Raw genomic sequence first — 21,903 nt, 5'->3', positions numbered from 1 at the left:
ATTTTGAGTTAATACTCAGTAACTTAGTTCCCAACTTTCCTTCTATGAATGGACCAGATTTAACATTAATGGGAAAGGAATTTCTAGCTACCCCCTTCCCTTTGCTGTCCCTTGTAAATCTGTTCCAGGGGATTGGTGGACCTTTGGAAATGACGTACAATGTGGTGCAAGGGCATGTACGGTTTTTGGCTAAAACACCCCCCCCTACATAATGGCAAAATAATTAAGGTTCCAAGATAATGTGTTTTGTCTCCCAGGTTCCTATTTGAGCCAACTGTCTGCTTAAGTCTGAGAGTTTAATGGCTACAGTTTTGGACCAGAAAGATTCCATTTCAAATCCTGGCTGAGCCACGAAGCTTATTTGGTGACCTTGTCAGTCACAATCTCAAGAGCTGTGTGGATAAAATGGATAATCCATATGTGTAGTGGTCAGAGCTCCTTCAGGGAAGGGTGAAATACAACTGCAATAAAATAAGCAGTTAGATTTGTTTATGTAGTAAGTATAGATTTATTATAAATAATTTTCTGCTAATCTGTTTTCTCTTTGTATTGAGGTCACTGTGGTGGTCTTTGGTTTGTATAGCAGTTAATATTGTAACTGCAATCAATTTTCTCCATCTTCAGAGCAGTTGTGATCAAACTGTGAGCTAATATATTTGAGACTATGTGGGACCAACTTTGAAGACACTTTGGAAATCACAAATGGTTTACAATATTGCCATCAAGGTTTTACCTGAGGCTGGTTACTCAGAATATATTACTGAGTATTATTCAGTCAGTCTCCTGGTTTGTTTCAGAACCCAGTTTGTTACCTTTTAGAACTCTTAATAGTTTGTACTTTGGTTTTCTCCGAGAGACTTACTGTAGCCTGTTCTATTGAGATGAGGGGTGTTCTTTGTTTCACTACTGTCTTGGTGAGTTAGTGGGACAGGGTGGGGCTTATTTTGGTGGTGGTACCTAGGTTGTGGGAGATGTATTTGGCTCCTTGGGTTTTTCATTTTCTCATGAATACTGTATTATCCAATGATGGGGTTTGATTGATTCTCCACACCACCTTTTCTAAGGCTAGTTTCTGTGTTGTTCTTCCATGTATAATATAGTGATTACTGTTTTTTCATCAGTGGTTTAATTAGTGGGGGCCTTTTAGCTGAAAGGAGATATAGTCATGTTAACACAACATATTTTATCTTCCAATTGAAGATAAGTCTGGCTCAGCCCAAAATGAATTGTCACTACAATTTTATTTTGTGGGTGAAACATCTTATTTTACCACTTTTTTTAGTTCATAAGTTTATTGTACTAGCCTAGGCCGTGGAAAGTCTATAAAATCAGAAATAGTTTAAATTACAGAGTGAGCAACTACAATACACAACAAAATCCTAAAGTACGAGAGAATAGGTAGCAAAGATGCCACCATATCCGGACAGACGAAATAATCAATTTTGACCTCCTAGTCCCCCATATAGGTATTTCTTAATCTTTTAAATCTTTTTTGTGGCCATATGACTTCATTACCCACCTTAAAGTCACTACATATATGGAAATGTGGAATAGGTTAGTCTTATAACTAAATATGCAGTGTGAAATAAGTTTTCAGGGAGTTTTCTGGTGCACCTGAACCCAAGCAGCCTTGCTCTCCCTTCCTTCACTGAGAACTCTCATGCACTCTTGAGTTCCTGCTTTGTGCAGTGCTTCAAAGGCTCATGACAACCAGCTGGTTGTCAAGTGCTTTGGGAACTACAGAAAATAGGCTTTTGACAAGCCCTGTCCTTACCTGTATGGCGTTAGTTGTATTGAGGGAAGTGCCTTTCCCAAAAAGTCCTTGCAGGCCAAATGGGGAATCATGGCAGGGCCAAGACTATGGGCCCAAGGTTCTGTATCCCCAATCAGGGTTCAAAATTAGCAGGGTGCCAGGCACATTTTGCATCTAAAGATTCTCCATTTGTGAGCACCTCAAAAACTCTGGGTGCTATTTTTGTGCCTGGCTGATATTCCAGGATTACTTAAATGTATATGCTTCGAAGCCTCAAAGTGTATGTTAAGGATAGACAATATTTTAAGGAGTTTAACAATAAAGAGTAGGGTGTTTTGAAAACTTGAAGTATGGTACAATTTTTTATTGCACCCAATTAAACGTGTCAGGGAACTGCCATCGGAGAGTCAGGTGGTGGAAGGGCTCAAGGAGGCTAAGAGACCCTCAGATGCTGAGGAAGGAACCAGCAGGGGGAGAGGGAGAGTTCCTGCAGAAACTCAGGCGGAGGGATGGCTCCAAGATGCTTCCAGTGAGAACAGCGGGGAGGGCTCAGGACCTCCGCTGGGGACGCCTACTCCGCGCAGGAAACTGTCACGCAGAGAATCCAGACAGAGAGTTTCCGTTAAGGAACTCTTAAGTTGGCGTAAATTCCGGAAGCGCCCACTGACGGATTCTGCCAGCGATTGAGGTAGCCATGCACCCATGGCTCCACGGACTGGGAGAGTTTAGAAACTGATTTGCAGAGCCTGGAGGGCTTAAACGCTTACGCACGAGTAGCCCCCTTAATCCCATAACAACATGTATTAACAGTTTCTGCTTAAAAATGTGATATTAACAATGTGTTACTTACATGAATTGCGTATGAGTTCATGCGTTTCAAAATAATAAATAAAAAGTGTTGCTGACACCCCCCCCCCCCGTGGCGACTAGACATTCTGTTTTGGTGCCCACAACCCAGGTCCCAGAAGCCATTTGGCACCTATCTTTTTTTTTATAACCCAGCGGTTACAGGGAGCTTCTCTGAAAATGTGTTCTCATTGCTAATTAACTGATTAAAGATACACTTTTAGCACCAAAGGTGATTACTATATCCATCAATGTCAGCTGTTACAGCAACTTCCTTTGAACTTTGACAGATGTCAATCACCTGATGCCATTATGATGCCATAGAATGTCCCATTTACATGTCAAAGTTTATCTGTGTGGGCATCACGCTCTAGGGTTTGCCAGTTACTCAGTATGCATTATTTCCCTTCCCCCTAAATATTAATTTGGTGATAACTTGCTATACACACTTTTTCTCTTTAAAGGCTTTTTTTGCCTTGTATACAATTGTATTTACAATTGAGTGGTGTATTCATTTTTTTTCTAGAAAAAGAGGTGCTGGAATTTGTTGACCTTACAATTGAGTGGTGTATTCATTTTTTTTCTAGAAAAATTTGTTGACCTTTTTTTAGAGGGGAGCACCCAGCCAAAGTTGTTGAGCGCAGCCTCTGGTAATTGGCAGTGTCAAATGATGTAGCTTTGGTTTGATATCACACAAATCTAAACTTCAAAATCTATCCATGGGCCCAAACTCGATATAGGGAGAAAAGGCAAACAGTATGAAGGATACCATTTTTTATGCATTCACCTGGGAGTAAGCTCTGTTGAGCCCAGTGTGGCTCACTTCTGAGCAAACTAGCACAGGCATGTACTTTTATAGACTTATTTAAGCATGTGTAGTGCTGAAATATTGTTCAGTCATCTTCTGCTGTTCAAGTCATGCTTTTAAGTTGCCAAGTTGTGACCAGGCTTCATAGCCAATAATTATCTCCAAATTTTCTCTGAGCGCATGCAGAATTTCCCCCCCTTTCAACAGTGCAAGTAGAAAACTGTCCCACCTTTCCCACACATAATTTATGAGAATGACCTATAGAAGAGAAGACATGAGTCCCTGCATGTGTCTTCAAAAGTAGAAAACATTGTCCCTATGTCCCTGGCAAGTATTTCATCATACATCAGGCATGGGCAGACTTCAGGCTTGTGTGATCTACCTATGGTTCAAGGAGAACCATAATTCAATTCATACAGTGCATAGTGTCTATTCAACTCAGAACTGAAAAACCTGCCCACACCTCTAAGTTACCCAACATAATCATCCCTCCTAAGTATTTCCTTTTTCAGATTAATTTAAAGAATTTGTCAAAATTTATAGTCTTCTATTAAATGTTGTTGACAGTTGTGATAGTGTCTTTTTAAAAGCTTGTGGGTGGCGGGAAATGATTTCCTCATATATCAGATCATCATTTTTATTTGAATGTCCCATTAACATGGTAAACAATGCTGAAAGTGGTTCATCACATCAGAAAACTGCACATAATAAAACATAGCAACATTTCAAGATAATTCACTGACAATGGCAAAGTGTAACATAAATTAAATAATCATTTAAATGTATTGCATATTTATAAAAGGTGAAGCCTGAGGAATCTGTCAAAACCTAAGGGAGAATAATTATAAAATAATGTGTAATTGATATTTGAATCCAGACTGACTGCTTAGAACAATAGCTCTCAATGCTGGTGGTACACTCAAAATATGATTATTTTTTACTTCTACCACATATGATGAACCTTCCCCAAAATTAAATTATACAAAATCACTAGTTCCTTTTGTGATGATAGGTTATTTGAAAACATTAATCTAGAATTAATCCAAATAAGGGGATTCTAGCATCAAATCACACTACGCAACATGACTGGCAGAGCTCAACAAAGGCTCAAAGGTAGTCAATTAAAATTTTGTATTTTATAGGTGAGGATCATGGAGACTGAGAGATGCCCAAGGCCAGCCATGGCTGCATTTGCACATAATGGTAAACCACGGTTTAGCATTCTTAATTAGATGATACTTAACTCTTGGCACTTGCTCCCAGAACATGATTGTTGACACTGATTTATGCATCATAGAGCCTGGTCCTCCTGATGTTTCAGCAGTTCCATTCATGTTTCTATAGCCATGGTTTTGTGAATCTGACAACCACCACTGATTATATCATTCATAAATAGATTTACAGGAAAGGCAAATCAGGATCTCACTTTCCTAAATTTTGTGATTTTTCACTTCCACTTCAGGGGAAAAAGGAAAGTGTTTGAAGCCTTTTGATGCTATGGCTCTGAGCCAAAGCTTTAAGCATGAAGTGTGTCAGTGCAAGGACAGAAATAATTCTGTCTTTACCATGGAATGCCAAATGGAGATTCTGCAAGTACTGAGTTAACGTCAGATCCTGTGTTTATTCTTTACCCTCTAGCTGATAATGACTTTTCCTTTAAAAAAATAAAGGTACTGCTACGCTTCAGCAGTTCAACAAATTTATTTAAGGCATTGCTGACTGATCTGTATGTCCCAACACAGTAGAAAGAAACATAACTAGGTTTGTCTTCTGGAGCCACCTCTTAAGTGAACTGGGGATGAGTGCTCCCAGTCATATGGATAAAACTGACATTTTCCAGCACTGTTTTCCTACATTATATATCCACAAATGAGATCTTCATGGTGGATGATGCAACCAACATGGGCAAAATCTGGAAACTGGACCACTTTTCAGGAGTACATTAAGACATCTTGGGTCATGACTTTGCCAGCACTCCATGTATCAGCTTTGGTGACCACACGCTGGAGGTGGTAGACAATTTTGCCTGCGTGGGCTCTACCATAACCAGCAACCTTTCAATTGATGCTGAGCTAGGCAAATGTACTGGTAAGCCAGCTGTGGCAATGGCTCACCTCTCCAAAAGGGTCTGGGAGAATGTGATGCTAGCAACCAATACCAAGACGAGGGTTTGTCAGACTTGCATGTTGAGCACACTGCTTTATGTAAGTGAGTCATGGGCAACTTACACCCACCAGGAGCGATGCCACAACACCTTCCATGTGCACTGCATCAGGAAGATTTTGGGCACCACAGGGCAGAACAGAGTCTCAAGCAAAGATATGCTCTCCCAAGCCTATATTGGTCTCTAGAGCCACAGCAGGCACTGTAACTCCCAACTGTTTGACTTTACCCTTGATGGTGCACTCTTCCATTGTCTCTCTTCATATGGATGCCAACTATAGCAATAGGAACTTTTCTTTCTACTGTTACAGGTCTTCCACGTGCTGCAATACTCTGAAGTTTATCCTGTAGTACATTGTTATTGTCAGTGCTTTTCATGAGCATTATTTGCTTCACTACTGTGGCTTGTTTCCTGGTTGCTAGAGAATTCTTCAGATAATTATGCATCATGTCAGCAAGATTAGCACTGATTTGGAAGATTCGTCTCTGTAGCGTGGTGCCGTATTGGAATTTGCTGTGTTTGAATCTAAAATCACAACAATTCTGCAGTATTTTGTTGACAATTTTTCAATCAGAATTTGTTTAGCATGAGTGATGTTCCATGTAATAGCAACACAGGCTTTAGTCTTTGAGTCATCTTCTTTAGTGACTGCTGAAAGTAGTGTGTTTGACTGCTTTAATGTAGTTTAATTTATTTTTCCTTAATTCTGATATTCTGATTAAATATTCTTTGTGATTCTTTCCTAACAGTGTTTCAAATAGTTTCCTTTGTTGTGAGTGATGCATTGCAGATAAGACACTGGTATTTGCATCTTAACAGTGAATGCAAGTTCTTCTTCCCATTTTGGCAGAGGTGCCCAAACTTTTTTCAAAGAGGGCCAGATTTGATGAAGTTGACCTTTTTTTAGGATTGAAGTTGTTTATCTTTTTTTTGGATTTTACCCCAAGATCCACAGGAGCCGGATTAAACCGACCGGTGGGCCAGATTAGGCCCATGAAACGGAGGTTGGACATGCCTGGCCTAAAGCTTCAGTTTGATTCATACTTTCTTTTCTTATGACTTGCTCTCATTCTTTTATTGGCACTTCCCATTAATTCAGTGCCCTGTGAAAAACCTTTAAGATTAAGTACTACTACTTTATCCTGTGTGCTCCCCTTTCCTTTCAATTACCTGCAGGCCAAACAGCTGCAGAGAGCAGGGATTGTTAAGCCGATCAAAAATTTTGGGGAGGATACCCTAACCTTGTATTCCCAGATGTTGTTTGACTATCATACTGGCTGGTGGTAATGATATTTTTGTCCAACAGCATAAGGTTGGGAAAGGCTGGTTTAAAGTTCAAATAATGTTTTTAAAAAGCCAGGTGGGAGAAGTGCACAATGCAAAGGCTTGCTGAGACTTTCTCCTGTGGTTCTAAACTAACAGAGTCATGCACAAAATGGGCACTTGCTTCTATGTTTGCATGGAACTACTCTCTCAGTTTTATCAGTGTTCCCTGCGGCATATGAAACTGTTATAGGTATTTATTTTAAAAATAAATTGTATAATGAAAATATGAATGTCCAAGTTAGGTTTTTTGTGTGACTATAAACAAAAAGGAGACTTAAAGAAATAATTGGATAAATACGGTCTCAGATCATACATGAAAGATAGTTTTCTTTCCTTCTGAATAATAATTATTTATATCTGTATTTTTAGTTTGAAGACAACAGGTCGTTTTCATCAACATTTACTCTAACATCTACAGCTTCTGCTTTTGTGAATGTTTCACAGATATGCCTAGAATGTTATTTACATACATTGGCATTTGTATGTATTTTTTCTACACAATTATGTGTGTTTGCTAACTACAACATATTTCTGATAGCCTGATGCAGTGAGGGTATACAGATTGTGAAGGATTAAAGTGTACTTTGCCAGAAGTGTGACAAAGTTGTTTCTGACCCAAGAAAGCTTATGTCAAAATAAATTTGTTGGTCTTTAGGGCATCACAAGGCTCTTTGTAATGTTCCTTTTGAAGGCAATATATCTTTGCATTATGCCAAACGGCCTGTGATAAGGGCACCACTTGTCTTTTTCTTTGACTATTTAGATACCTTTCTCCTGGTTCTTAAATATTTTCTATAATACTGATCTGGGGAAGTATTCAAAATTGTGGGATTTTTGTTTTGTTTTATTTCTTTTGGAATATACAAGCTTCCTGAAGTACACGAGATACCCAGCTGTTTTTGCATGGCAGTATTCTGTCCTAATCTCTCATCTCATTAGAAGAGCTCTGTAGTTTATGCAAGATAGGTGCTGTCTTCCTAGAATACAAAGCTGCTTAATTACCAAGAAATAATAACTGTTGTTAGCTGAAGAGGGATTTTTTTTGGCTTGCTGGTTAAATATACATGACTAGTCAGTTCTTGGATACCAACCAGTTTTATAAAATTCTGTCTACACAAGAATAAAGACACTGTTAACCAGAGCTGAAAAGGAGGGGGGAGAGGAATAACATCTTAAATCCATACACATATATGTGTGATCTAGTATTTTGACTCCTAAAGCGCAGTGTTTAGAAAAGTAAGTGTACTATGTTTTTGTGATGGAAAGTTGGGAGATCAGTGTTTCTTTTCTTCCCTTCAGAATCAAGTTCTGTTTGGTTTTTTACTGCTTGTTTCAAAGCACCCAAAGTTTCATAGAACTTATAGGAAATCTGGGACAAAATGTTCTGTTAAAGCTGGGTTGTTGCTGGGAGAACTTGGTGACTCACGAGCAAAATGTTGAAACTTCGATTAAAACCATCTTGCTTTCCAACTACAGGTATGATTGAATATAAGTAATCAGTTTAGATCCCCCTGATCTGTACCACATTTACTGTCACCTTTTATTTTGGAGTACTAGGTGAAGATTTTCTTAACTTTTGATTTTGAAATATAAAAGACAAATATTGTTACACCAATATTCTGGGTTCTTTTATAGCAAAGTGGCTTTGAATGTGTGCTTGCTGCACCAACAATATATGTGATACTTATTATGCATGCTGCTCCCTATTACTGAAGCAGCTGGCAATCGTCCAGTTTCTAAAGGTTTTAAAATAGCTATTCCTCAAAATCCTCCTTGGCCTTGCTTATTCTTCTGTCTTAATGCCAGAATTGACGGGCTTTGGTTTTCCCTGCCTGCATTTGTTCACTGATGTTTTTAGCCCTATGAATTATACTTGTAAGTTTGTGTTATACCAACTTTGCATTTAGCCCAATGCTTCTTTAAATGTTTTGAACCTGGATGCCTCCACCCCCAGCTTACTCCCTGACCCACCCCCCCAATGCATCACCAGTCATGTGTTCCACAGCTGAAAGTGCAGAGAACCTTGCATGTAGTTGTGTACAGACAGCCTGGTGCTGCATGTAATGAGGTTGCAGCTGCCCACCCTCCAACCTTGTTTAGAGAAACACAAGAAGAAATCATCTTTGGTTTTTTATTCTTTTCAAATCACTTTGCAGGGGAATGACAGGATCTTCTGTTATGGGGCAGAGAAACCACTTCAGGATTTTGCCCTTCCCTTTAACTTCCGTCTCCAAGAGCTCTAAGCGCCCCTACACAACCTTCCCTACAATTTGTCAGTCAGGGTTTGTCATGTGAGTAGGGCAATTCCTTCTCAGTAAGTAGTTTAGGCCAGTTATTAAAACTATCCTGCCAGTTAAATTTGTGTGGGCAGACAGCTTGGCAGGCCTTTTGTGTGGTGATAGCGGAGGTAGGATTTGGAGGGGGGACACTGAAGAGTTAAAATCATAAACCCATTGCATTGAAAACCTAAATACAGTGATACCTCAGGTTACGTACTTAATTTGTTCCGGAGGTCTGTTCTTAACCTGAAACTGTTCTTAACCTGAAGCACCACTTTGGCTAATGGGGCCTCCTGCTGCTGCCGCTCCACTGCTGTGCGATTTCTGTTCTCATCCTGAAGCAAAGTTCTTAAACTGAGGTACTATTTCTGGGTTAGCGGAGTCTGTAACCTGAAGCGTATGTAACCTGAGGTACCACTGTACTTGTAATGGAGTATGTAATTTTTAAAATACTACCAAGTCCACATTTCCTTTTTGTTCAGAATATTAGAAGGTAGGAGTAGGTTTCCTACATACTATGCACTTGGGTAGTACACTGCTTATTTGTGTTTCATTCTCTATAAAGTCAAAATGGCAAGAAATTTTATTTTTCAAAAATAAAATGGAGCATTCAGAATCAGGCATGAGAATGCATCTCCACCATTGCTATGAAACTGGAAAGCAGGAAACCCAGCAGCCCACAAATTCTCTTCTCCAGAACAGATTTTGAACAAGTAAGAACCAGAAGTCCTGTCCAGTAGAAACTGCCACTGTTTCTTACTTTCTCCATATCCCACACAAAAGGAAGAAAACCCCATCCAACCCCCAAGCCCTTTGTGCATCCCAGAGGTTGCTGGGAATGAGATTGGTGGTGACCACATACATCTCACTAGAAAGCTGTTCTAGCATTTGTGCCGTGAATAAGTGCTTCGTATGACAGCAGTTGTTGCTTGAGATTTATCTTGTACTATTGTGTGGTGTAGACAAGCTAAAGAGATTTTAAAACTTGTTTAAACTGTTCCCTAGTGTTTTGAGTTTGTTGTCTTTTTCTGTCTATGCCACTTCATCAGGCCACATGGTATGCTAGTTATACATGAGGTGGTTTCTTTTGTTTTCTTCCCAAGAGATCCTGAGGAAATGTGTTCAGGGTCAGACTAAAGATCCATCTAGGCCAGCATTCTGTCTCTAGCAATGACCATCATAATGTATTATTTATAAACTGTCTAATATGCATTTGTGCTGTATATAATTGATCCCATGTGATTCGTCCTCAGCACCTGGTCGTTGGGCTATAGTTTTCTGAAGAAAGAGTTTATATATACACACCCTTTTGTGGTTATTATCCATTGATTGATCATTTCTTAATAAATTTGTCTAATCCTCTTGGTAAGGCCATCTAAAGAAGTTGCTATTACATCTTGTTGTAGTGGAGTTCCCTGTAAATTATGAATTTCAACTACCTAATATTAGTATTTCTAATACTTATCAATTTATTGCAGGTCAGTAATGTCGTGTTCAGACAAAATTTCCCCCCCCTGCTTTTCTCTGTTTCAGACTCAGAGTATTTCTACCAAGTTCTCCCATAGTCACAAGTCCCAAACACACTTTCCCTCATATGTGAGTTATTTGCAAATGGAAACCTTTTCCTTTCCTTTTACCCCTTATTTTGGAATTTGTACTATTTTCATACCACACTAGGCCAAACCATGGCATGAATTTGCAGCCTGCTGGAGAGACATCTGTGACTGCTTTTTCCTCGGTCATTTTTCTACTGCACCGAGGTGAATGAATCATGTCAGCTAACAAAGCAACATTCACCAGAATTTTCTGATTGGTTATCTGATCACATATCAATTACACTATCGCAGGGGTCTGCAACCCACGGCTCCGGAGCCGCATGTGGCTCTTTTACACCTTTGCCACGGCTCTGGGGCAGATACTAGCGAGGGGAGGAGGCGCATTGTGCGCCCCGACACTCCCCACTGTGGCGGGTGCTGTACTGGCTGTGACGTCGCATGGGGGCAGTGCGTGCGTTAGTCACGCACCGTCCCAATGTCACCTTCCCGCCCGCCCGGTACATTGTAAGGGGCATGTATGCTGGTCACTGTTTTGAAGGGGAGTGAAGAACACACACACACAAAAAGGTTACTTGATAATTTAACGTTTATTTCTATGAGGAGGAGTAATTCTGAGGGGTCAAACAAAGAAATAATAAAAAGTGACAAAAAAGTTATTTTTATAATGACGAGTTTTGTGGCTCCCAGTTTTTTTTTCTTCAGAAACGGGTCCAAGTGGCTCTTTTTGTCTTAAAGGTTGCAGACCCCTGCACTATCGTATTCAATTTTGGAAAAGGAAGTGTAGTCAGCTTCTGTTTGATAGCAAGCAGAGACTGTTCTCTTTTCTCTCCCCCCACCCCCAATACATTCCACTTGAACATGATTGCTGCTTAGGGAAACGATCAGGCCCTTGTTAGCAAGCAGTCTGTTTCTCCCAGTCTCCCCTGTTTATGACTTTTAAAGTCTAACTAAATTTTAAATTAAATGCAGAAAATAATAACATTGTTTTCTTCATTAAAGTAAAATTTTTGCTCTTGATCAAAACACCGGCTTGTGGAAAATCTCCACACTGCTGGTCAAAAATCCTTTGTTTGCTGGTACCAACATTTGTAGCCATCAAACACCTGTCTACTCTAGATGTGTTTTACTTGCAGGCAGCGACTCTTCTGAATAGGAGGGAGATGAGCTGCTGCCTGGATCTGATCCATGGTCAGAGACTCATTGGCACTGGGGATACCAGATGAGAACCCCTGATGTTGGGCACTTTCAAGCTCTCAAGCTTTTGGCAGCTGCTTAACCATACTGACCTCTGCAACAGGTTGTCTTTATTGAGCCATGGCCATTTGCCATCATCAGTGTTCCCCATTGCAATTTATGTGATCAAAAGCTACCTGGATCTTTGAATGTAAAACAGGATGGCTTATTTCACACATTGTAATTTTCCTTGTGTTTTGTATTGATGACTTAGTTCAGGCTGTCCAACTTCCAAGAGACTGTCATCTACTACCGCTATATAACTTCAGTGATCTACCCATTGGATTGACCACCATAGTTGTTGAGCTTTTTTTAGGGAGCCAGAGATGTTGACCTTTTTTGGGGGGGGGGATGGGGGGAGTATTTAGCTGAGGGTCCCAGGATCGACCACGGACATCCCACGATCGACCAGTAGGCCTTACTTAGTGGATGAATAGGCTGGCACCAACTTTTTCATAGAATGGTAGCAGGTAATGTGTGGGTATAGTTAGATGTTTCCTGGCAGTTATTTATAAAAATATTTCTATATCGTATCATAAAATGTCTATGTAGTGTTTCACAATAAAACGTGAAACACCCAAAGAAACAATACCGAGAATCGCTAAACCGACCGACCACTCAACAGCTGCAAAGGCCTGTCAGCATAAAGAAGAGATCTTCAAGAGATTTCAGAAAGTCAGAATCTAGAACCTCTGCTGGGAGCATTTTCCACCACATGGCACCAGCAACATGTGATTTCTAACTTGTAGTAGACAAGCAAGAGGGAGCAAGCTTGTTTTCTCTTACTCTGGAGGGTAGGACTTGAACCTCAAGTTACAAGAAAGGAGATTCTGACTAAACATTCGGAAAAACTTTGACAGTAAAAGCAGTTTGGCAGTGGAACAGACTCCCATGAGAGGTGGTGGACTCTTTCCTTGGAGGTTTTTAAGCAGAGGTTGGATGGTCATCTGACATGGATGCTTTAGCTGAGATTTAAAACAGCTGGTCTGCCTTGAGGCATAGGGATTAATTGGAAAGAGTCTTTTTATTGCTGCTTGGATATTTATTTACTTATTTCACTTTTATCTCACCCTTCCTCCCACACTCTCAGGGCGCCGTACCTAATTTATCCCCTGCTGTATCTTCGCAGCAATCCTGTGAGGTGAATTAAGCTAAGACGTAGTGACTCACCAAAGGTCACCCAGTAGGCTTAATGTTCTTCATGGCCTCTGTTTGGTGTCATTTATAGGTTCTGCACCTATGCAGAGCAAAGCTTAGAATCTTTGAGGGGCCTCTCTCATGGCTATCACTTATGTGAGTGTGGCAAGTTCCTCATTCACATCGCAACCAAACCTTGCACCAAACTCCTGCGCTGTGCTGCAGAAAAACTGCCTGGCACTTGTTTAGCCATTGTTGTAAGTGAAACAATGGAAAGAATTGAGTTAAGAAGCATATTATAGTCACCTAAATAGTTTTCTTTTAACGTAGCAATATTCTCCACGGTACAAAAGCTGTTGAAACTGGCTTTAATTTTCCTTGTGTGTTTTGACAGTGCAGATGTCCTTTTCATGCCCACCAACATTAGTCGCTTTGCATGATAGGGCAGTATATGGATACTTTCATAAATACATAAATGGTCATTGTGTTTGCAGTATGTAGCTCTCTATTAAGATTTTAAAAATATAGTTGGGTTTTGCTATAGTGCAGCTCTACTCTTCTGATAGCTGAACCTGTTTCCTTAAATATTTATTTTTATTTGTTTATGTGAAATATTAATATACTGTCTTTCATTGGAATCACAGGGTGTTCATATAAAAATTACAATAGGTATTAATTGTCCACGTAAATATGGAGGCTATGTACTGAGTCATTGCATCATCCTGCTTGCTTTGGAAATACAATACAAAATTGACTACTTGTAGCCACTGAGCACTGGCAAACAGCTTGTTAGAAGCAGATGGGATCAGAACTGCTCCAGGATATTAAAAGTTTAATTTTCTGCCTGTCCTCTGGATCCTCACATTATATTATTTAAATAGATCATCAATTTTTCAGCTGGACATTTATTATAAAGCCTCTTGAGCAAATGCCAACAGCTAGTGTCTAGTATTCACACTCACACTGTTGTATGGTGATGGCTATGGCATCATTCCAAAGGTACATTGCAGACTTCTTCTGAATACTGATGCACACAACATTCAAACTGTGTATTCCTTTAACCTTAGGATCACAATTAATCTGAAAGAATTTTAATTGATTAATCATGAGAGTTTCAGTTGATCATGTGTGATTGAAACAAAGCATATATTAGACATGTGTGTCTTAGCAAGCATGATCAGGAGAGATTTCCCTCTGTTTTGAGAGAAGGAAGAATGCCTTTTCAGATGGTGCTAGCACTTTAAAAAAGTATGCTGCCTAGCTAATTGGGGATGCCTTAGCTGATTAAAAGTGTTTTTTAATCGATTTAATGAGTTAAATGTTACAACCCTGCCATAAACATAGCATGCTCAGCAGTGTTAACACAGTGTTGGTGGTGGGTTAGGAAAATGTTACGTTCAGCATTGAACTGGAGTCCAAACAGTCATTTTTGCCCCATTGTGTAAATAAGAAATGTAAACCTTGCATATAATTGTCTACAATAATTTTCCTTTATGTATGTACATTTTGTTTCATGACATGCTGTAAAAGTGAGTTGGGCACTTGTAAAATGGATGCTACACTCACTAAATAAACATAGCTTATGAAAGATGTAAAGTGTGCAGGAGAATGTCTTTGCTATTTGTAATAGTTGGTAATTAGAAAGTTGACAGTGTGACACTTCCAGAATCTTTGAATGTTCAGTGAAAGCAATTTTCTTAACGTGTGCAGGAGTGGCAAGCATACAAAGCATGCTGGAAGCTGCATACTGTTTCACATTTGAAAAATGGCTTGAAGCAAACTACAAGAAACTACAGTTTGCATGTAACTCTAAACCATGGTTTAGTGCTATGTGCAAATGCAGAAAAGAAGCTTGCATGCATTCCCGTCTCTTCCTTTATGGCCAGAGGAAAGATTTTGACACAAGCCCAAAAATGTGGCTTGTCTAACCATAGATGTGGTTTAAAATGAACTCTGACGACAACAACAGCAACAATTTATTACTTATACCCTGCCCATCTGGCTGGGTTTCCCCAGCCCACTGTGGGCGGCTTCCAACAGGAGATTTAAAATACATTAAAACAGCAGTCATTTAAAAAACAACAAAAACTTCCCCATACAGGGCTGCCTTCAGATGTCTTCTAAGTGTCAGATAATTGTTTATTCCTTTGACATCTGATGGGGGGCATTCTACAGGGCGGGAGCCACTACTGAGAAGGCCCTCTGCCTGGTTCCCTGTAACTTTGCTTCTCACAGTGAGGGAACTGCCAGAAGGCCCTCGGCGCTGGACCTCAGTGTCTAGGCCGAACAATGGGGGTGGAGACGCTCCTTCAGGTATACTGGGCCAAGGCCGTTTAGGGCTTTAAAGGTCAGCACCAACACTTTGAATTGTGCTCCGAAATGTACTGGGGTTAATTTAACAAACCAGCTTCATAACCCGTGGTTGACTTTTGCTTATATAGAAACTAACCAGAGTTTGTTTTATGTAACAACTAGTGGGGCTTCATGAAAAGTGAAACTAAACCGTGCCAATTATCATTCTGGTCATGTGGGAGGAGGAAAGGGAAGGGAACATGCAAACGAAAGGCTCATGGCAGCTCCTTCCTGCGTTTTAATAAACTCCAACTATATTTAAAACAAAGGGACGCAGGTGGCGCTGTGGGTTAAAGCCTCAGCGCCTAGGACTTGCCGATCGAAAGGTCGGCGGTTCGAATCCCTGCGGCGGGGTGCGCTCCCGCTGCTCGGTCCCAGCGCCTGCCAACCTAGCAGTTCGAAAGCACCTCCAGGTGCAAGTAGATAAATAGGGACCGCTTACCAGCGGGAAGGTAAACGGCGTTTCCGTGTGCGGCTCTGGCTCGCCAGAGCAGCGATGTCACGCTGGCCACGTGACCCGGAAGTGTCTCCGGACAGCGCTGGCCCCTGGCCTCTTGAGTGAGATGGGCGCACAACCCCAGAGTCTGTCAAGACTGGCCCATACGGGCAGGGGTACCTTTACCTTTTACTTATATTTAAAACAATGATAACGAAACAGTAAAGTCAGGCAAAAATGATCTAAGGATGAGCTCTAAACTGCAGAAATTCAGCAACTTTGAAGCAGTGCATTACACAAATAAATGTATGTACTTCTTGTGGATTCTGAGGAGAATGTTAAGGAGAGATCTCTGAAAGATGCACAAGACAGGATATGACATTGAACTGAATAGGACTGCTTGAATTTGGTTGTCTTGATACTTTCACCCTGAGTACTGTGTGCAACCTTAGCTTGGTATTGAAGCATTTGTCATTACTGCAACAAAGGTCTTCAACTGAATTGCAGGCTGCTAATTTGAATGGTCTTTTTCTGTCTATATTGTGGGCTGTTCTTAAAACTGAACATGGATTGTTTATACATTGTACTTGATTGGAAGAGCTCTTCAGCAAGATTTCATTGCTCTTCTTGGCAGAGCTGTGTGTTCTGAAAGGAAATGGTGTGAACTGGCTGGACTGTTCATTTGGTATCTGGGAGCTGCTTAACTTCTCTGTCAGATTTTCTCACCCTCTTCAGTGTGTGCAGTTGGACATTTATCATCCTGTTGGAATGTGGAAATCACTTGACAGTCATAGTTCACTCTCACTTTCTTATCACTTATTGATGCATCATGCAGTATGGCAGTCCCCTCAATTATCAAAACAAATTTGGCTCATGGTTTGTCTCCCCCAAATAAACCATGAATGGTAAACCAAGAAGAAACATTAGTTAATTTGTGGTTTGTTAGTTTTTAATGTAAGTCAAACCATGGCGTAGTTCTGGCTAGTGTGTTTGCATAGCTGTAGGAAAGGGGATACAATGAGATGGTGAGGCAAAGAAACTGGTAATTTTGCAGAGTGTTGATTGATCTCCACACTAAGAGAAATGTGACACACTTTGGGATATGTAATGGCTTCATAATAAAGCACTACAGCTAATAACAAAAAGAACTGTGGGCAACATAGCCTTGTTCAAGAAATGAATGAAGTCAGAAAGAAATTGCAGCACAGTTTGTTGAAAATATATTCAAATTCCTGATTCTACCTGCAGTCCTTGACCATTCTCCACAGCTACAGAATAGCATATATGAGGCTTCATATATGAAGCAATCTTTTTGTACTGTGGCACTGAGCTTTGAGAAGGCATTTCTCAAGTGAGAGGATTACTGACAAAGCCTGTTCTGCATGTCATGCCTTTCTTGCCTGAATTAGCTAAAGTGAAGTATATAAGACGTCAGAAGATGGTGAAATCAAGTGCTGACAGCCACTGAAGTGTTTTTATTCCCTGCTAAATAATTCTCCCCTGTCCAGCTTAGAGTGGCATTTTATTCCTTGATCACCTGATAGGATTTTCAGACTAATGTCTAATTCTTAAGAGATTTCCTTTCCAGTTTTACTTGTGAACCAAAAACAAAGAAATAAACACACACAAAGACCCAAGACGGTAATAGAAAAGTTAAATGAATATGACTGCTTTAAAGTTGGCACTGTTAGATATCATAAAAAGTAGGTATTGAAATAAATTTGCAGTTTAATTTTTTTTGCTTCACAGTTTAGCATGTTTTCATGTAAAAGAGCACTTAAGGAAATTTGACAGTATGGTAAAGTGGAGATGTTTTGTCTTTCTTATTTGACAGTACCAGCTGATTTGCAAATGTGTTATTCATGTACTTCATGCAACCATAATTTAGTATTCTCCTCACACAGTTCCTCCTTTGGTATTGTTCTTGAGCAACGTTTTTGAAGGAAACAAACAGCAGCATGCATAGAATGGTTGCCGCTTTTCAGAAATATCGCTTGAATTTACATGTCTAAAATGAAAATTAGGAAAATTATTAATTTTTCCTTATTTTATTAAATATTAAATAAAAGGTGGCTTGAATGATAATAGGAATAGCCATTGTATTTATTGAGAGACTTCTAGTTTATTTAATGATTAGTTTAGTACAACTGAACCTGAATTCTTGATTTATTGCAATGTCAAACAATGATCTGGTGCTGTGAGAAAGAGCCTTATGCTTATCCCTTCCCTCTTCACTTTGGGTACTTCAGTTCAATTATTTTATTCAATGTTTGATCGAACTTTAATTTGCTGGCATATTAGAGGCAGCCAAATGTGTACTTACCCTCTAAATTCTGGTTGGTTCACAGACATCACGAAAACAAGTATGCCGTAGTGCAGGTGTAGGCCAACTTGGCCCTCCAGATGTTTTGGGACTACAACTCCCATCATCCCTAGCTAACAGGACCAGTGGTCAGGGATGATGGGAGTTGTAGTCCCAAAACATCTGGAGGCCCGAGTTTGCCTATGCCTGCTGTAATGGGAAACCATGTTTATATCCCTGTGCAGGCATGAAAATCTCTGGGTAGCCTCCATGTTGAGGTGGTATACATCTGTTCCAGCCTTTCTTGCCCTGCTTGTTGGTATTTTGGAGGCATTTAGCTGGTCAGTATGGGAAGCATGATGCTGGACTAGATTAATCTTCTCTCTGATCCACTGGGACTATACAGTCATACCTCATGATGCGTCAGCTTCAAGTTACTTGTTTTTGTGTTGTGTCCCGCGGCAACCTGGAAGTGCCGGAACGGGTTACTTCTGGGTTTCGCCACTTGCGCATGCGCAGAAGTGCTAAATCGCACTGTGCACGTGCGCAGACGCAGCACTTCAGCTTGCGTCAGTTCCGTGTTATGGACGGGTCTCTGGAACGGATCCCGTCCATAACCTGAGGTTCCACCGTATTACATTTTAAAATTTGTAGCATTGCCATTTCACTTGGCTCCATTTACCATCAACCACAAGACTGAGGGCATTTGATTTGACAGAGGTGCTGTCAAGTTTTGTGCTCTGTGGATTGAACTACCCTATGTCATTTGGAAAAATCCTGGTTGCATAGATTAGAAGTATTTGCATGAGGAATTAAGAATGTGAAGCCTCAAATATATCTCAGTGCATTCATATTCCATTTGTTTCTGATTCCTATTCTTATAATATTCAGTTTTAAAAATAGAATATAATTTCTTAAGGAATACTGTAAGTTGCTTGCCCTCCCCCCTTTTTTGAAAGCAGGCGTAGCTCACTTTGCTGAGTAAAATTTTCTCGGAACGGCCTTAGTGTGGTTATAGCTGTTCATTAACTTGTTTGTTGTTCTGAGCTGTCAGTCATAATGGCAGTTTTGCACTCCAGTTCTTTGACGTGGGACTGCTTCTGCAAGTCAGTCATACCTCTAAATATGTCTGGTGGAAAAGGTTATTACATTCATTTACTACCACTTGGGAAGAGAGTGGTGGCTGCTTCTGAGCTATTGCAGACCCCCCCCCCCCCGGAAAGCTGGCACTTCTTGATCTGTCAATAGTTATTCTTTTCCTTCTTGAGATGAGATCCATGCATTTCTCCTCATTACTATCTTCTGTGGTGGTTTTGTTCTGTTAAACATGCAAGATTTAGAACAGTATCGCTAACATTTGCTTTGGCAGCTTCAGTCAGATTGTAGTTTGCCTCTCTGAATTGTCCTCTGACTGTGCTGCAGTAAAAGCAAGGACAAAAACATCTTACCATATGTAAATAATAATGCTGAATGTGATTTTGGGCAAGGAAAATTGGTTATAGATCTACAGCACTTAAATTATTTTTGTGTGTTGTTATGGTTTATATAAATCTAACTCTGCCATGCAGCAAGGAGAAGTGACTTGCTTATGACAGCACCAGCAGGAGAGAAGTACAAGACCGAGGGTGCTTTGTGTTGTCACTCACACTTCCAGAGCTGTGTCTTGTAAAAGTTACTGAAATGTTGTTTTTAGTTAAGTGCTTCATTGGGGCACAAGACACTTCACAAGTATAACACATTCATGCCAGTAACACCCAATGAACAATGGTATGTTCTTTCCTACAACACACATTATACTGAACTGTATATCTATCCAGGCAGCTAAACTTGGATCCAGTTCACTGTTTCAAGTACATTGATCTTATCTTCAACTTTATTGCTAATGCAGCTTGAAGAGCAAACAGCTAGCAAATGCAAAAGATCAAATACGTAGCTGTAGGAGGAGGATTAAAGGAAGGTTGAATCTAAGGTAAAGAGATTGTATGGTTGAGGTGAAGCAAAAATGAATGAATGAATGAATGAATAAATGTCAGGCCTTCCAGGCTGCAATTCAGAATGTCAGGCAACAAGCCCAGAGGAGAGACTTCCTTTTCTGAGGGAAATGAGTTTAAGCAGGAGTCTACATAAGAACAACCTATAAATGCATAATAACAGACAACAAAGCCTGATCATTCTAAATGCGGAGACTAAGGGGCAGTGTAACAAATAACACAATGCCCAGTTGGGACAAAATAGGGTGTGGACCCCACAATAAGCTTTGAGCCACCCAAGATAATTCCCAAACTTCCAGTTGTGTCTACCACATATCATCCCCATGTGAATACTCAATATATGTAGAAATGAATAAAGAACTGGGGAAGTGTGCCCCATTATAAGCTTTGGATCACTCTAAATTGTGCATCCATTCATCCACTATATATTGGTTGGAGGGTTTGTGAGTATTTAAGGTTGTGCTTGATGGTAGTAGCTTTAGTGCAGTTGCACTAAGAAGTGCGAGCTGTTGCACACGTCTTCTTGAAAATACGGGTTTCTTTGCCACTGATATATAATGTAAATTCCGAAGCTATGGAAGCAAGGCATTAAGTTCTGAGAATGCTGAGGAAGGATCAAATGCTTGCTTGGATGCCTAATTTGAAGAATAACATGTAATAACAGATACGTTCAATTACTTCACTGAGAGCCCATTTTTAACAACTGAAATCTATAATTAGAATTTCTATAAATACCATTAATATGTGCTTGTATGGGATATTGATTGGGATGTTTAGAAGACGGACATCAAAATTTACAAAGAACATCCCATTAGTGTGTTAATTAACGGAAGGGATAAATATGCCTTCAACCCTAGTTACTAACAGGTTCTCATATTTCTGTTGCAGAGTCAGGTGTGCACATCTGATTACCTTTTAACAAAAAATAACTTCTAGCACTTTGCAAAGCATTTAAGTTCCATTATGCATACGGAAATCTTGACAAAAGGAAAACAAATGATCAAGGGGGTATGGATTAAATAATGATTATGCTCAAGAGTCCCTTAGGCACTTTTTTCCCTTTTGGGGATCTAAGCATGTTAGTTGTTGGCATCTGTCTGTCTCAGGATACAATAGAGGAATGTGCCATTGCGAGTGAAGTCAAACTGTTGGAGAATTACAGTGCTGTAGATCTACGGCTGTAGATACTGATACAGGAGAGACATGTTTTGTTGCAGCTGGTGCAGATGGAGGCACCCAGTTGTGCTGCTGCACCATGGCATTTTTCTCTGAGCTGCTCATGTATTTGTGAGGGAAACGAAAGCTTTGATACCCGCATGAGAAAAAGCAGTCATATGTGATGTTCAGTTTTGAGCAGAAAGTGGTGAACAGGGAAAGGATTGTGCACCCTTCCCTTTTCCTGTTCTCAGAGCATGGTATTTTCAGAGCATGGCAGAGGTTTTCAACCTTTTTGAGTCAACATTCTTTCTGCAGCACCCCTGTGGGGCTCATTCAGGAGCCCAATTATGTCACCCCTTGCCTGCAGAGCTGGCAGCCTCTCACCCTTTTTCAAACACCCTCCCTTGTGGGGTGTTCCCTCAGCCTCCTCTCCTTGGGAGTCCTCTGGGCAGCTGCTGCTACCACCCCATGTCTCTGAGCTGCCATTCCCCCCCACCCCAGCTCCAAAGAGAGGTACCTCCCAGGCACCATTTGCCTGTGGAGCTTATAGCCGGGGTGCTGC

General features: G+C 40.4%; 1 protein-coding gene across 2 annotated transcripts in view; it reads left to right on the top strand.

The window, feature by feature from the left end:
- The window catches only part of PRKAR2A (protein kinase cAMP-dependent type II regulatory subunit alpha), an 80,960-nt gene that overhangs the window by 4,017 nt on the left and 55,040 nt on the right, over positions 1 to 21,903 (top strand). The gene's annotated exons all lie outside the window — the stretch shown is intronic.

The sequence above is a fragment of the Podarcis gaigeae genome, assembly GCF_964106915.1.
Source record: "Podarcis gaigeae genome assembly, chromosome: 2".
NCBI classification, from domain to species: Eukaryota; Metazoa; Chordata; class Lepidosauria; order Squamata; family Lacertidae; genus Podarcis; species Podarcis gaigeae.
This window is presented reverse-complemented; position numbering and strand designations above follow the sequence as displayed.